Source organism: Mirounga leonina, unplaced genomic scaffold (genome assembly GCF_011800145.1).
Source record: "Mirounga leonina isolate KUSES-001 unplaced genomic scaffold, KU_Mleo_1.0 Mir_126, whole genome shotgun sequence".
NCBI lineage: Eukaryota > Metazoa > Chordata > Mammalia > Carnivora > Phocidae > Mirounga > Mirounga leonina.
This window is the reverse complement of record NW_023270314.1, coordinates 3,934,918-3,951,270: the sequence shown is the minus strand read 5'-3', so window position 1 is coordinate 3,951,270 and position 16,353 is coordinate 3,934,918. Positions and strand designations below refer to the sequence as shown.

The 16,353-nt window shown below is 33.8% G+C and overlaps 1 pseudogene; it reads right to left on the bottom strand.

Moving 5' to 3' along the window:
* Positions 1-664: 664 nt before the first annotated feature.
* Positions 665-2,058, bottom strand: LOC118008403 (annotated as a pseudogene).
* Positions 2,059-16,353: the final 14,295 nt, after the last annotated feature.

Here is a 16,353-nt window from a genome sequence, read left to right as displayed (position 1 = left end):
ATTTATGAATTAAAAAATGAGGCTTTTAGTATCTGAGTGACTGAAAATCTATGAAATCTAGATGGTATTCAGGAGCCAGGAGTATGAAAGAGTCTATTTTAATAATTGTATTCCTACAAGTTTATTTTGTTCAGTAAATTGACTGCCAGCACTTCACTATACATACAAATATTTTTAAACCTAGATCCATTTATTTTCATAAGGGACAAGTTTGGTCCTTCTGCACATATTTAGTCTCTTGGTGATGTTATCTGAGAAGTACATTATATAAATATTTTTAAATTGTTTATTTTCCTGTTAAGAATAATGTTTAAGTTTTGTTATTTTTTAACCCTAGGAATTTTTAGACTACATCCTTCTATATCTCAACTGAAACCCTTTTAAAATCACCATCTCTTTGTTCTTCCATTCTTAATATAATTTATCACTCAGTCAGTTGAAGTATCTGTTTGACTAATTTTTTAAAGGAAGTATATTGGCCTCTTTTTTTTTTTTTGACACATTTATTCTGGGTCATGATCAGACTATTACATTTAGCAATTGATAGCATGGGTGCCAAAAAAAAAAAAATCTACATTAAAACCTTTTGTTGGAATGCTTTACACTTTCCATGGAACAGAAACTAAAATAACCTCTTATATAATTAGTCACAAATACAGTCCTCGAGTGTTTTGCCCATACATGAGTATTGTCTAAAACATGTCTTCTTTGTAGCAGCGAGGCCCTGCCACCACTGTGCTTGGCTGAGTTCACAAATCTGTTGTAAACTGTAGCTTCCCTGTCACTTCTCTGGCTCTCCTCTCCTGCTAACCCTTGTTTCCTGGCAGTAATTAAGACCTTCTGCCATTGTCATAGCCACTGTTGCTGCTGGTACCGCAAAAGCCACCTTGGTTTTGTGGTTTGGCAAAGTATTGTCCTCCACCACGAGAGGGGCCAGGGTTTCTGCCTCCAAAATTTCCTCCTTTCTTGGGCCCAAAATTTGAGGATTGATCGTTACAGCCAAAATCATTACATATTCCGCCATCTCCCAAGTTGCTTGCACTACCACCTGCCATAACCACCCCGCCTCCTCCATTGTTGTAACTGTCTTAGATGCCACTCCCACCAGAGACACTGCCGTTTCCATAACTCTGTCCACCACTTTCATAGCCTCTGCTTCCTCCAGAGTAATCAGGGCTGCCACCTCCATAACCACCATCATTACTAAATCCATTATGGCCATCCCCACTGCCACCATATCTACCACCACCTCAACAACCACCGCAGCCACCTCACCCATTGAAGTTTTCTCCATGACCAAAGTTGTCATTCCCACCAAAACCATCTCCATGACCACCACCAAAGATTCCAGAACAACTCTGACTTCTTTGGGTGGATGAAATGCTACCCATCTCTTGCTTAGATAGGGCTTTCTTTACTTCACAGTTGTGGCCATTCGCAGTATGGTATTTTTGAATGACGATCTTATCTACAGAGTCATGGTCATCAAATGTTACAAAAGCAAAGCTTCTCTTTTTGCCATTGCCTCGGTCAGTCATGATTTCAATCACTTCAATTTTCCCATTCCATTCAAAATAATCTCTTAGATGATGTTCTTCAGTGTCTTCTTTAATGCCATGAATAAACATCTTTTTCATAGTTAAGTGGGCACCAGGTCTTTGAGAATCTTCTCTTGTGACAGCCCTTTTTGTTCTACAACTCTTCCATCCATTTTGTGTGGCTTTATATTCATGGCTGCATCTACCTCTTCCACAGTGACATATATGACAAACCCAGAACCTCTGGAGTGCTTGGTGTTTGGATCTCTCATTACCACACAGTCCATAAATATTTCCCATTGCTCAAAATGGCTCCTCAGACTCACATCCATTGTTTTAAAGCTCAGACCTCTGATGAAGAGCTTCCACAGATGTTCAGGCTCTATGCGAGACTCTGATTTAGACATGATGTTGGTGGGAGGGGAGATTTTAATGATGCTTACTCAGTCAGAAAGTATATTGACTTCATAACATCTGAGAATGGTGTCGTATTACCTTTGTAGAGGAATGACAATTTGGTTGGATAAATATTTTTTAAACATGGAATCTTTTTTATTTTAAACATTTTTTTTTTGCCTGCTCAATATTGCACAGATGTCTGCTGAAAATCTGATTGGGGTTCTAAAGGTATTTGTGGAGTTTTGTTTTGTTTTTCCTTCATCCTTTTTATTACCAGAATTTGTCTAAAAGGAATCTTATTTAAAATTGCTTTAAAAAGAAGTTTAGAACTTTTCCCCGGTCAAAAATGTTTTATTCTTAAATTTATTTGATCACTGCTTCTAATCCACCTATCCTGTTTCTCATTCTGAGAGATGTAGCCTGTGAAAGTTTAGAGTCTTTATATCTTGTATGAGCTGGTCTCGAAGACAGACAAACCCTGTTTTGAATCTGTAGTGATGTTATGAGTATCTTCCCCATTGCTTCTCCAGCATTTATACCTTCATATAAGAAATTCATTCTGCATGCATACTAACATAGATTTGCTACAGCTTCGAAAGGCTGGTGTTTTCCCTTTTTGTTTTTTCCTTTTGGCCATGTGGAAATCTGGGAGAGAGTTATATCCACCTGTAATCTAATAACAAGCTTACCCAGACATCCAAAAGCACTTATTTGAAGCACTGTTATATGTTACACCCTTATAGAAATGTCTATAGCCATGTTACTAATGCCTACGATGAATTTATATAAGTAGAATTATGGGTGCAAAATTATGAACATTGAAACCTTTTGTTTTTTTTAATTCCAGTGTTAGTCAACATATGGTGTTATATTAGTTTCAGGTGTAAAATAGTGATTCAACAATTCTTTGCATTACTCGGTGCTCATCTTTCTTTTTTTTTAAAGATTTTATTTATTTATGTATATATGTATGTATGTATGTGAGAGAGAAGTAGGGAGGGGAAGAGAGAGAGAATCACAAGCAGATTCCGCGTTGAGCATAGACCCCAATCCGGGCTTGATCCCACAACCCTGAGATCATGACCTGAGCCAAAATCCAGAGTCAGACGCTTAACTAACTGAGCTACCCAGGCCCCCCCCCCCCAGGGTCATCTTGATAAGTGTTCGGTTAATCACCTTCACTTATTTCACCTATCTACCCACCCACATCCCTCTCTGGGAACAACGAAATCTTTTGAGGGGCATTATCAAAATACATTCCAGAAATGTAATGTCAAATTAAAAGTCTTCTATCAATAGATAATATGTTTTTGTGTGTGTGTTTTGATGGGTTAAAAATTGTATCTCAATATTTAAGCCAATTTAAATTTTCTTCCAGTGGGGTTGAACATGATTTAATAAAATAACTTGATGCTGTGTAAATTGTCTTTTCAGGTCTTTGATCTTTTTAAAAGTAGATTCCAATAAGTCACTTATAAAGTGAGATCAGTTCTTTGTATAGTAAGTATAATAATGTCCTATTATATTATTTACAATAGGTTCACCACTATAACAAATAGACACTTAAAAGAATAATCTTTTATTGATATGCAAATTTATACTTTGCATAGTTGCAATTATTCTACATATGAATTTTAACAGCGGTCAACACAAAAATCTTTAAATGTTCCATCTTGGTCAAGAATTCCCTTTTTGGAGAGGGCAAATATTTTGTTGTTTTTTAGTTTTTCTTCGAGCACGATAATTTTAAGTCATTTTTAAAAAAAACATAAGATGGTGCACCTGAGTGGCTCAGTTAGTTAAGTGTCTGTCTTCAGCTCAGGTCATGATCCCAGGGTTATGAGATCCAGCCCACATCTGGCTCCCTCTTTGGCGGGGAGTCTGCTTCTCCCTCTCCCTTTGCCCATCCCCTCTGCTCATTCTTGCTCTTGCTCTCTCTCTCTCTAGTTCTCTCTCTCAAATAAATAAATAAAATCTTTAAATAAATAAATAAATAACATAAGAATTTCATGTGAATTGTAGGATTAAGGATTTGGCTCAAAAATCACATTTTCCATTAGTCTAAAAAATCAGAACCGAAATTTATCCAATCCATAAGAGAAAAACTGCACAAATAAAATGAATCTCCAAAATCAAGAACCAACTGTATTAAAACTTAAAAAGTTCTTTTATACTACATGTCCTTTATTTTAGGTTGATTTTATTTTCTTTGTAAAGCTCCATGAAAACAGGGTCTACTTCTGCTTTCATCACCAACTTATCCTAAATCTTGGCAGAATACCTGTCCTATTATAATATTTGTTAAATATAACAAGAAATCTTAAAGAAGTATATGTGTGTAGGTGTGCGCACATGTGTGTATGCTTTAATAGTGCATTCAATAAGTGCATAGGCGGTATGTGTTCTGAATCCTTGTATGTCTGAGTACCTAATTATCTATTAACATGGGGGGAAAAAAACTTGGTTTTCTATAGAATTCTTGAGTTTTAAACTTGTTTGTTCAATACCTTTAACTGTTACTCCACTGCCTTTTAGTAGTTTATTATTTATGGCATAAATTCAAAGCTATCATCTTTTTGTTCAAAGTTTATAGGCTTTGATCCTCCTCTCTTTTTGAAATTCAAAACTTTTACCGAGACATGTCTTGATAAGGATCTTATTTGACTGATTCTGGGGGGAGCACAGTGGTCCCCTTTTATCTATATAACTAGTTCATATTGTAATTAAAACAATTTTTCTTATTTTTAATATTTTTTCTGTTCTTATTTATTCTTCACCCACATTTAGAATTCCTAATTTCCTTTCCATCTTCTTTCATATTCACTACTCTGTCTCCCTCATTTCCATTTCTTAGATTATAAAATAATTATTATAAAAGGAAAAAAATGAAGGAGAAGAAGTAGCAGCAGCAAGTCTTTGCCACTGGAAAATAAAATAAAAACTCTTTAAAAATCACCTCTTACAGCAAGGTGAAATAAAAAACATAAATTGCAAAACTTCTGAACAATATTATTTATCAGTATCTATGGGAAGCTGCTGAACTAGTACTGAGAATAAACTTCAGAACATTGAAATGCCTATATCAATAAAGATGAAAATAAGAATTAAAATTTTTTTCAACAATTCAAAAGGTAGACTAACCAAATAATTGAAAAAAGTAAAATGAAGGATTTAATAAAAGTAAATGCCTAAATGAATAAAAATGGAAATAGAAAAACAGAATAGCAAAACATATATATTTTTAAATGGGTAAAATAGATACAACTAACACTATTTTTTAAAAAATTAAAGATGGAACAGTTAGTGTGACTTCAGACCACAATCTTGCACAGAACCAACTTGTTGTGGTTTACAAATTCTGAAGGGAGATTCCTCCCCTTGACCTAGTGTCAGGTTGGAGGTAGACCTGTCCTTGTTGACTTCTTCTGTATGGTGAGGTTTATTTGAAAAAGAAAAAGAAGGAAAAAGAAAAATACTGCTGCAACATGAAATTTAGTGATATTTATGTCAGCTGACTTTGTATGTTATTTGTAAGTAATTTTGGTGAAAACAAAGATGAAATATGTAACTTTCTTTCTTTTTTTTTTTAAAGATTTTATTTATTTATTTAAGACAGAGAATGAGAGAGAGCACATGAGAGGGGTTAGGGTCAGAGGGAGAAGCAGACTCCCTGCCAAGCAGGGAGCCCGATGCAGGACTCGATCCAGGGACTCCAGGATCATGACCTGATCCGAAGGCAGTCGCCCAACCACCTGAGCCACCCAGGCACCCGAAATGTGTAACTTTCTTAAAAACTATAATTATCAGGTTGCCTGGGTGGCTCAGTCAGTTAAGCATCTGACTCTTGATCTCAGCTCAGGTCTTGATGTTAAGGTCATGAGTTCAATCCCCGTGTTGGGCTCTGTGCTGGGCTTGGAGCCTACTTAAAAAGCAAAACAAAAACCTGTAATTATGAAAAAGACACCAGAAGAGAGAGAGAGAGAAAAAAAAGGAAACACCACACTATCATAGGAATAATTGAGAAAGGTACCAAAGAGTTCCTCTGCAAAACGACCAAAATCAAAACAACACTAGGAAACAACAACAAAATAAGACTGGCATATATATAGATTCGCATTGTACATCTGCCAGAACTTGAAAATATCTAGCTAAATGTTACTTACATGTTGCAGAAAATAGGAAAAGGAATGTCATTGAAATCTGATATTGACTGCACAAATAAAAAAAATTTCATTTACGCATATTCATGGGAAAAATCTTCAAGTACTAAGAAATACCATTCAATAGTACATTAAAAAAATAATGTCATGACAAAAATGTGGTCCATTTAAAGAAGGCATAATTTGTTCCATGGTAAAGACCCATTAATAGAATTAATTATATTGTTAGTATGTTATTAGTTCTAACAAAATCATGTGGATTTTTTTTTCTCTGTATATGGCCAAAAAAATCATGGGACAAAATTCAACCTTCATTCTGGATTACAATTTTAGTTCAATTAAATAGGAATTGGTGGATATATTTTTAGCATAGTGTACTCTTTTGTTTTTTGGCTTTTGTTTTAAATAATTATTTTCTTCCCAGAGCAAGATTTGCTTGTGGGATGAGTATGCCTTCCTGTTCCACTGATTTTGGACTTGACTCTACAACTTGCTTTGACCAATAAAACAAGGTAGAAGTACTAGTTTTCAGTTCTAAGCAGATACTTCAAAAAAGGCATCTTTACAGTCTCTTTTCTTGAACTCCTGACCTTCATATGAAAACAGTATGTTCCAAATAGTGGAACATTTATTTCTTTGATCCCTGTTTGTTTAACCTGGATCTTAGCATGAGAAGATACATACAGTAAACTTGAACCTACATCCCAGAGCTAAGCCAACCTGAGATCAGAGGAGGCGGTCAAAGTTATAGTCAACCCATCAATCTGAGAAGGAGAAATAAGTGCTTACTATAAACCTCATTTAATTTTAGGATTGTTGGTAGAAAATGTTGGCTAATATATTGAAAAAGTAATACATTGAGCACATGTTAAAAGCATTTCTTCAAAGTCTGAAAAGAGTATGCCACTATTATTTTTATTTAACATGGTAATAAGCTGTTAGCCAATGACTTTAGATAAAAGAATGCAGTTAGAGGAGAGGGAATAAAAATTGAAAAGAGTCTTAAAGATAGTGTGATTATATTCCTGGAAACCTGAAGAGAATTAGTGGAAAAACTACAAACAATAAGAGAATATGATAATCATGAGAAATAAACAGAAATGAATATAATGAGTAACCAATTAGAAGATATACCAGAGAAAATACTATTTTCCCACAGTAACAACAAAAAAATAGAAAAGAAAATACCTAGGTACAAACTTTTTAAAATTGTGTAAAAATTATATGAGGAAAAGTTTAAAACCCCAAAAAGATGCAAAATAGTTTCAAACAAATAAAAAACAAAAACACATAATTGTTCTTGGATATGAAAACTCAACATCATAAAAATGGCATTTCTTCCTAAGTTGTAAATGTGCATGATTTCTATAAAAATATCAATAGGTTTATTTTTCCATATTAATTATAAAATCCATATAGAAAAGTAAACAAGTAGGAATTTCTAAGAAACTCCACAAAAAAAAAGGAATATTGAAGGATATAGCCCTATCAGATATTAAAACATTTCCAAATATGTGAGGAAATAAGGACTTTTTACTAAATTTGTTGTGAATAGTCACTTAAGAAGAGATAAAATTAGATTTGTATCTCACACCATACCACACAATGAATTCCAAATGGATCAGAGATAAAAATGTGGAAATGTAAACCACCACGTACTTAAAGAAGGCATTGGTAAATTGTTCATAACCAGAGAAAATTTTAATTATGACTCAAAACATTACTAGGTTTGAGCACATTAAAACTTGAATTCCAGGAAATAGTAAAAATAAAATACAAATAATTACACATTGAGAAATATTTGAGACCTGTAATATACACAAAAGGCAAATGGTTCTAATATATGAACAGACTGTTCAGAGGAAGAAATAAAAATGACCCTAAACATGTGAAGAGATAGTCAAGCTCATACATAATAATAAACATAAATATTAAAATTATATTTTTCAGCTCTTTGGCCAAAATCCACAAATTTGACAACAAACTCTGTTATATGAAAACAGTAATACTTATACATTGCTATTGGGAATGCAAAGTGATTCAACACTTCTGGTGAAGAATGTGGCAAGACCTAGAAAAACTGCTAGGGATTTACCAATGTACTCAGTAGTTCCCTTCTAGGAGTCCTAATATAGATCAGCAAAAATATGAAATTACTTATGCACAAAGTTATTCTTTGTGGTATTATTTGTAGTGGTCAATTGTTGGAAATGACCCAAATATCCATCAGTTTGGTACTGATTGGATAAATTATAGTCCGTGTACACAGTCAATGCAATGCAGCTGCAAAATGGAATGAGGAATATTCCTATAAATTGAAATGTAGCAATCTCCAGGATATATGTGAAATGAAAAAAGCAAAATGTCAAACAATAAATACAATATGCTATCTTCTGTGTAAGAAGTATATAAAGTATGTATGCCTATTTTCTTATTTTACAAAAAAAAAAAAAATATCACTAGATTGGTAAATTAAAAACAATATTGATACCTGTAAAAGAACTGAGGAGATTAAACAAAGGATTTGGTGAAAAAAAAGTCACAAAATATAGTTACATTATTATTTTTGTTACATTATTTTCTGATACTATTTTTGTTACAATCATACATTTCTGGACTAAGCATGAGATCACTGGATAATATAAAAGTCATCTCTTTAAGGTGAAATGTTTGCATCCTTTTCAGGTCATGGTGCCAATTTGTTTTTAATTGAAATTTTGTTGGCTTTTTGATTATTGGAAAATTTTAACAGAATCTGACAGTGAGTTGACTATTAGTCTTACTTTTTCCATGTAGTAATTTTCTTCTTTTTTTTTTAAGATTTTATTTTTAGGTAATCTCTACACCCAAAGTGGGGCTCAACCTCACAACCCTGAGGTCAAGAGTCACATGCTCCACTGACTAAGCCAGCCAGGTGCCCCAGTAATTTTCTTTTTTTTAATCTTTTCATAGGCATCTTTAAAAAAATGGAAAAGTTTACATTATACTTCTCATAAAAATTCACACACTAATTATGAAATTCTAATTATCTTTATGATATATTTTAAGATCTGACATGGTAAGTAATCTCAGTCTCCTTTTTAAAATGCCTTGGCTGAGCTTGTTTATCTAGTTAATTTAGTTAATATTCCAAGTCATACCTGCAAAAAAATAAACTTTCCTCATTTGACATTTTGCTTCAAATTGCTTAAGCCCAAAATTGTTGGAAAAGACTTTGGAGGTTTACATTATTTGTTTTTACTATAGAGGCTCACGACATGCCTTTTGATTTCTAAGATTTCTCTCCTATTTAATATTTTTTCATAATTTTTATAATATAGTTTCATGTATTTATATTAAAACTTTTCTGATTATTTTATATTTTTTGTACCAATTATAGTATAGGACAGCTATTTATTTTGGTATGATTATTTTATTCTTCATAGTAAGATAAAACCTATCTATTCTTACTTTACTATTGGGGATTTTCTATGCTATCCTATTATTAGTTTCTACTTTAAAAAGTGGGAATTCAAGCAGATGTCTTAGGAACACATTCCAATAATTAATAACCCTCATTGTTAGGAAACATCTTTTACCTCACTTAAATTTGTAGTGCTTCAACTCAACTACTTATACTGTTCCTCATGAATTGAGAGAGTTCATCATCAACATTTTGCTGTATCTCTCAGTGTTCATTTTTCATGTGAACATTATTTCTCCTTTTTCAATTATTTTCATATATACTTCAAAAATATTCAGTAAAGAGTCAGCTCATCTTAATAAATACATAATGGGCTAAATTTCAGTTATGATTATTACTTCTAATTCCCTTATATAACCATACTTATGCCTGAAAAGGTTTCAGGTGGCTTTTGACCTGATTTTTTAAATTATTTAGTAGTAATTTTTACCTTTATCATATAAAGAAAATGCTAACCAAAATGATTATTCTAATTTTACTCTAAACAATCATTAGGCAAAGAAAATTCTTAGGAAATGAGATTTCTGATGAAAATAAATATACTTAGAAAACTAGTTTAGCCACATAAAATTATTTTTCTAAAGCATTCTGCATTGGAGGTGATATTTTCCAACTGTGCATTTTTTTTAAAGATTTATTTTAAGGAGCACGTGAGCGAGGGGAGGGGTAAAGGGACAGGGAGAGAGAATCTCAAGCAAGCTCCATGCTCAGTGGGGAGCCTGACATAGGGCTCAGTCTCATGACTCTGAGAACATGACTTGAGCCAGAATGAAGAGTAGTAAATCACTTAACTGATTGAGCCACCCAGGAACCCCACCAGCTGTACATTTTTAGTTGATTAGATAATGAGTCAAAGGTAAATATGAATACTAGAAAATATATATGAATTAAAATGGACTTTGTTAAATACATAACATCAGTATTTAAATACATAGTAAGGCAATAAAAATACTAAATATGTGAGGTATTTTTTAACTTACATTGAAAACTATATGGTTTGATATTTTCACTTTAGATAAGAGGAAAAGATTTTTTTAATTGAAAAGAACATGATTTTCTAGGCAAAGATTGGTTAATCCAAGAGACCTTAAAAATGAAAACTACATTGATATTATTATATATACACATACTTGGAACATTGCTTCCAGAAACAGTTCTCAAGACTTGAGACAGAAAATTAATTTTGTTTGTTTTAGTTAAAGTTTGTTGAATGAAAGAATGACTGTATACATTTATTAAAATCAGCTTAGTATATTTTTAATGAGAGAAGATTCTGAAAATATCAATGAAAGGCTTAGTTTCATTAATTTTTATTTCAAAATTGATTTGTTCCTTTAAAAAACTAGAAATTATTAATGCCTAGAACATATGATCTGACTAATTTTCAATTCAAGTCAATGGAAATAAAAATGGCTTTTTCTCTCGACAGTTCTCTAGCTAGGTCTATTTTGCTTCAAGGATTGTCTTTATCAGTAGAAACATAAAATGAATATAAACTCTTCTCCTGTACAATATAGATTACTCAGGTCTAAGCCTGTGATGGACAATTATTCCTTCTTCACAGATTGCCAATGACCTAAGCCAAAAAAAAAAAAAATCAGCAATCAAAAAGAATTATGTTTTGAACTTCTAAATACTGTCTACTGTGATTGCTCATCATAATTAAAATCAAAAATATTTCAAGTGTCACTAATTTAAATAAGGCTTTTGTTGTTTTATAAAATCCAATGGGCCATTCAGAATGGCTGAATCAATTTTTCTCCCTGACCATGCCACCAGTGATCTAATTCAGTCATTACAAAACAATTCTTCCTTTATTCCTATGGCCTAAGCAAAAGTGAGTTGAAATGTTAGAGAAAAAAATGAATATCATTAGTAGAAACCAGAAAGAGATATTTTACTCATTAGCTTTGATTTTCATTCTCCTAATTAACTTGAACTTTTAAATGAGAATGGATTGTAGAGCAGTGGGTAACGTGTTTGTTATTCAGTGATAGAAAAACGCAATACAACTGATGATTGACTTTGCTGTGAGGTAGAAAAGCTCTTTCACAAATGGTGTGCCATTTCATTTTTGGAACAAGCAAGAAAGTAAAGAAATTTATGGGTAATGAAATCTAATAGAGAAGGTAAATTTAACATGGGTCTCCTAATTCCCAAATGAGAGAGCTCTATTCTCTGAGACTTACCTGCTGTGACAATAGAAGGAAAGAACGAAGGAGATGATGTTTATCTGAGACATATGTATTTTATGTGGTCACTGTATATTCATTTGTTCAATACAAATTTATTGAGTTCCTATTTGACAATTACTGATTATAGGCACTTAGATACCGTGATGAAAAACACAGATAAACTCCTTGCTCCTGGCATGGGGTTTATAATCTAGAAGGAGAAGACAAAAAATAAACATATAAATTAGAAAAAGTGCCATGTAAATGGACTTATAATTTTGCTAAGATAGGATAGTTTATAACAGATGAATGTTCCATCACAGAATCAAAAGAGAAGCCTGATTAAAAAAAAAAAAAGTTTAAACTATTACAGGTATTGAAACACTAAATACTGAGTACTTAGAGGACATAATCTCTGAGATGCAGCAGCTGTAAGGGTAAGCAAACCAATGTTTTACAGTTACTTCTTTCCTTCAGTTTCTAAAAAAAGGGCAGGAGACTGATGAGCAGAGAATGGACCCAGGAAAAGGCCTCTACTGGTACTTAGAGAAGGAGTATAGCTTTTGTCAGCTCTACAAGGATAGAATAATAAAAAATAAAAACACAATGAACCAAGATTTCAATAAGATGGGTTGTGCAGAGAACTAATATCAATGTGCTGTCTGTCAGTTTCCACTCAAGATATTTGGCAAATTTTAAAGCTACATGAAGCACAAGATTGAGCAAGCAAGAAAAAACTCTAAACAATCGAATAAAAACTGTGATTAGTCTACACATGCAAAGAAAACTAGGATTAGAGTTTAGAACTCACCAGTAAATACCTCAAATGTAGTCGGAGGGCCACATGTAAAGGAGCTTACCATCTATATATTTTCCTTTAGGAGTGTTATGGCTTCGGGTCATACATTTAAGTCTTTAATCCATTTTGAGTTAATTTTTGTGTATGGTCAAGTTTCATTCTTTTGCATGTGGCTATCCAGTTTTCTTAGCACCATTTAGAGCAGACACTGTCATTTCCCTATTGTATATTCTTAGTTCCTTTATTATAAATTAATTGATCATAGAGGCATAGGTTTATTTCTGGGCTCTCTTTTCAGTTCCATTGAGCTATGTGTCTGTTTTTATGCCAGTACCATACTGTTTTGATTATGATAGCTTTGTAATATAGTTTGAAATCCAAAATACCATTGCAAGTTGTCTTTGAGTACAGTTGACACACAATGTTATATTAGTTTCAGGTGTACAACTTAGGGATTTGACAGGTTTATAAATTATGCTATGTTCACTACAAGTATAGCTCATCTGTCCCATTACATCGCTATTATAATATCATTGACTGAATTCCTTATGCCCTGCTTTTTATTCCTGTCCCTTACTCATTCCATAACTGGAGGCCTGTATCTTTTTCTCTACTTCACTCATTTCGCCCAACCTCCCACCTATCTCCCCTCTGGCAACCATCAGTTTTTTCTCTATAATTATAGTTCTGATTCTGCTTTCTTTTTGTTGTTCATTTTTTTAGATTCCATTTATAAGTGGAATCATATGGCATTTGTCTTAATCTGACTTATTTCACTTAGCATAATACCTTCAATACCCACAAAGACACAATCTCATCTTTTTTATGGCTGTGTAATATTCTGTGTGTGTGTGTGTGTGTACCACACTTTCCTTATCCATTCATTTACTTATGGACACTTAGGTTGCTTCCATGTCTTGGCTATAGTAATACTGCAGTAAACATAGAGATGCATATATATTTTTGAATTAGTGTTTTGTTTTCTCTGGGTAAATACCCAAAAGTGGAATTAGTGGATCATATGGTATTTCTATTTTTAATTTTTTTGAGGAAACTCTGTATTATTTTCTACAATAGCTACACCAGTTTATATTTCCACCAACAGTGCACAAGTTTCTTTTTTCTCTACCTCCTCACCAACACTTGTTTCTTGTCTTCTTGGGTTAAAGCCATTCTAATGGATGTGAGGTGATATCTCATTGTGGTTGTGATTTGCATTTCCCTGGTGATGAGTGATGTTGAATATCTTTTCATGGTCTCTTGGCCATCTGTCTTGGTCTTCTTTGGAAAAATGTCTCCTCAGATCCTCTGCCCATTTTTTAATAGGATGTTTGGTTTTGGGGTGTTGAGTTGTGTAAGTTCTTAATATACTTTGGATACTGATCCTTTAATCAGATATGTCATTTGCAAATATCTTCTCTCATTCAGTCTTTTTGTCTTCTTGATCATTTCCTTTGCTGTGCAAAAACTTTTTTTTTTTTTAATGTAGTCCCAATAGTTGATTTTTGCTCTTATTTCCCTTGCCTTAAGAGACATAGCTAGAAAAATGTTGCTAGGACTGATGTTGTAAAATAAATTACTGCTTGTGCTTTCTTCCAGGATTTTTATGGTTTCAGGTTTCATATGTAGGTATTTAATCCAATTTAAGTTTATTTTTGTGTATGGTATTACAAAGTAGTCCAGTTTCATTTTTTTCACATGCAGCTGTCCAGTTTTCCCAGCATCCTTTGTTGAAAAGACTGTCTTTTCCCCATTACATATTCTTCCCTCCTTTGTGGGTTTATTTCTGGTCTCTATTCTGTTCCGTTGATCTTTGTTTCCATTTTTGTGCCAGCACCATAGTGTTCTAATTACTACAGCTTTGTAGTATACCTTGAAATCTGGAATTGTGGTACCTTCAGCTTTGTTCTTCATTCTCAGGATTGCTTTGGCTATTCAGGGTCTTCTTTGATTCCGTATAAATGTCAGTATTTTTCTAGTTCTGTGAAAAATGCTGTTGGTATTTTGATAAGGATTGTATTGAATCTGTAGATTGCTTTGGGTAATAAGCACATTTTGACAGTATTAGGTCTTCTAATACATAAGTATAGAATATCTTACCATTTGTTTGTGTCATAAATTTCTTTCACCAGTGCTTTATAGTTCTCAGAATACCAGTCTTTCACCTCTTCGGTTAAGTTTATTCCTGGGTATCCTATTCTTTTTGGTGCACTTATAAATGGTGGTTTGTTGTTGTTGTTTTTTTTATTTCTCTTTCTACAACTTTGTGGTTAGTGTGTAGAATCACTACTAATTTCTGGGTATTAGTTTTGTATCCTGACACTTGATGAATTTGTTTTTTACTTCTAGTAGATGGCGTCTTTAGGATTTCTATGTATAGTACCTTGTTGTCTGCAAATAGTGGCAATTTAACTTCTTTTGTACGAATAAGGATGGCTCTCTTATTTCTTTTTCTTGTCTGATTGCCGTTGCTAGGGTTTCTGGTACTATGTTTAATAGATATGGAGAGAAATGGATCTTGCTCCTGACCTTGGAGAGAAAGCTCTCAGTTTTCATCATTGAGGATGATGTTAGCTGTGGGTATTTCATATACGACTGGGGCTGGTGTGCACTTGAGGACCCTGGGTTTGCTGAGGTTACAAGCTCCCTATGATGACTGGACCCACCATTTATGACATTTGGATTTGCCAGTTAGAGTGTCAGGATCCTCCAGTTATGGTGTCTAATCTCGTCCTTTATGGCATCCAGACCCTGCTCCAAATGGGCTTTTAAGGTAGAAGGGGAGGCTAAGTTTCTGCCTTCAGCTCAGTCATGATCTCAGGGTCCAGGGATCAAGTCCTGTGTTGGGCTCCTTACTCAGCAGGGAGCCTGCTTCTCCCTCTGCCTGCTGCTTCCCCTGTTTGTGTGCTCTCTCTCTCACTCTCTCTCTCTCTGTAGCAAATAAATAAATAAATCTTAAAAAAAAAAGTGGAAGGGGAGAGAGCATTCCCACATCTCCTCAGCCCTCTTAAACTGTAGCTTTTTTTTTTTTCCTGTACCCTATCATGACTAGGGCTGGTGTGGGTTTGTAGACACTGGGCTCACTAATGTTGCAAACTCACTCACCAGTTGTGGGGTCCAGACCCTGCTCCATTCTAGGCAGGAAACCTCTCCAGTCCCTTTGACCTGGAGAGGTTTCCTGTAGTTTCCCTGCCACTCAGAGAGTTCTAGTGTTGTCTCTTTTATATGCTTGTGCCTCTTTTAAACCATGGTTTGTTTTCTGTGCCCAAGGACAGAGAGGGATCTGTTCCCGGTCCCTCAGTACTATCCCTCCCCACTGCTGTTTGCAGCACTGGGGATGGGAAATCCCTTTGTTACCAGGTCTCTATCGCTCTTGCTATTCTCTTTCCATTCTATCTTTGGTTGTTCAGTAGTTTTACTGAAGGAGGATTTTTTTTTTTGTTAATTGATGTAATTTGTTGTGTCCTGTGGAGTGGGTCAGTTCAGTGTTTTCTTGCATTGCCATCTTGAATGGGAATGCCCCACCATTGGAATTTTGATAGAGATTGCATTGAATCATAGACTGCTGTAGGGTAGTAGGGGCATTTTAACAATATTCTTCTAATCCATAAACATGAAATATAATTCAATTTATTTGTGTATTCAGTTTCTTTTATCAATGTCTGTTAGTTTTCAGTGCACAGGTCTTTCACTTCCTTGGTTAAATTTATTTCTATGTATTTTATTCTTCTGATGGAATTGTATATGAGATTGTATTCTTTATTTCTTTTTCTCATAGTTCATTATTAGTGTATAGAAATGTAACAGGATTCTGTATATT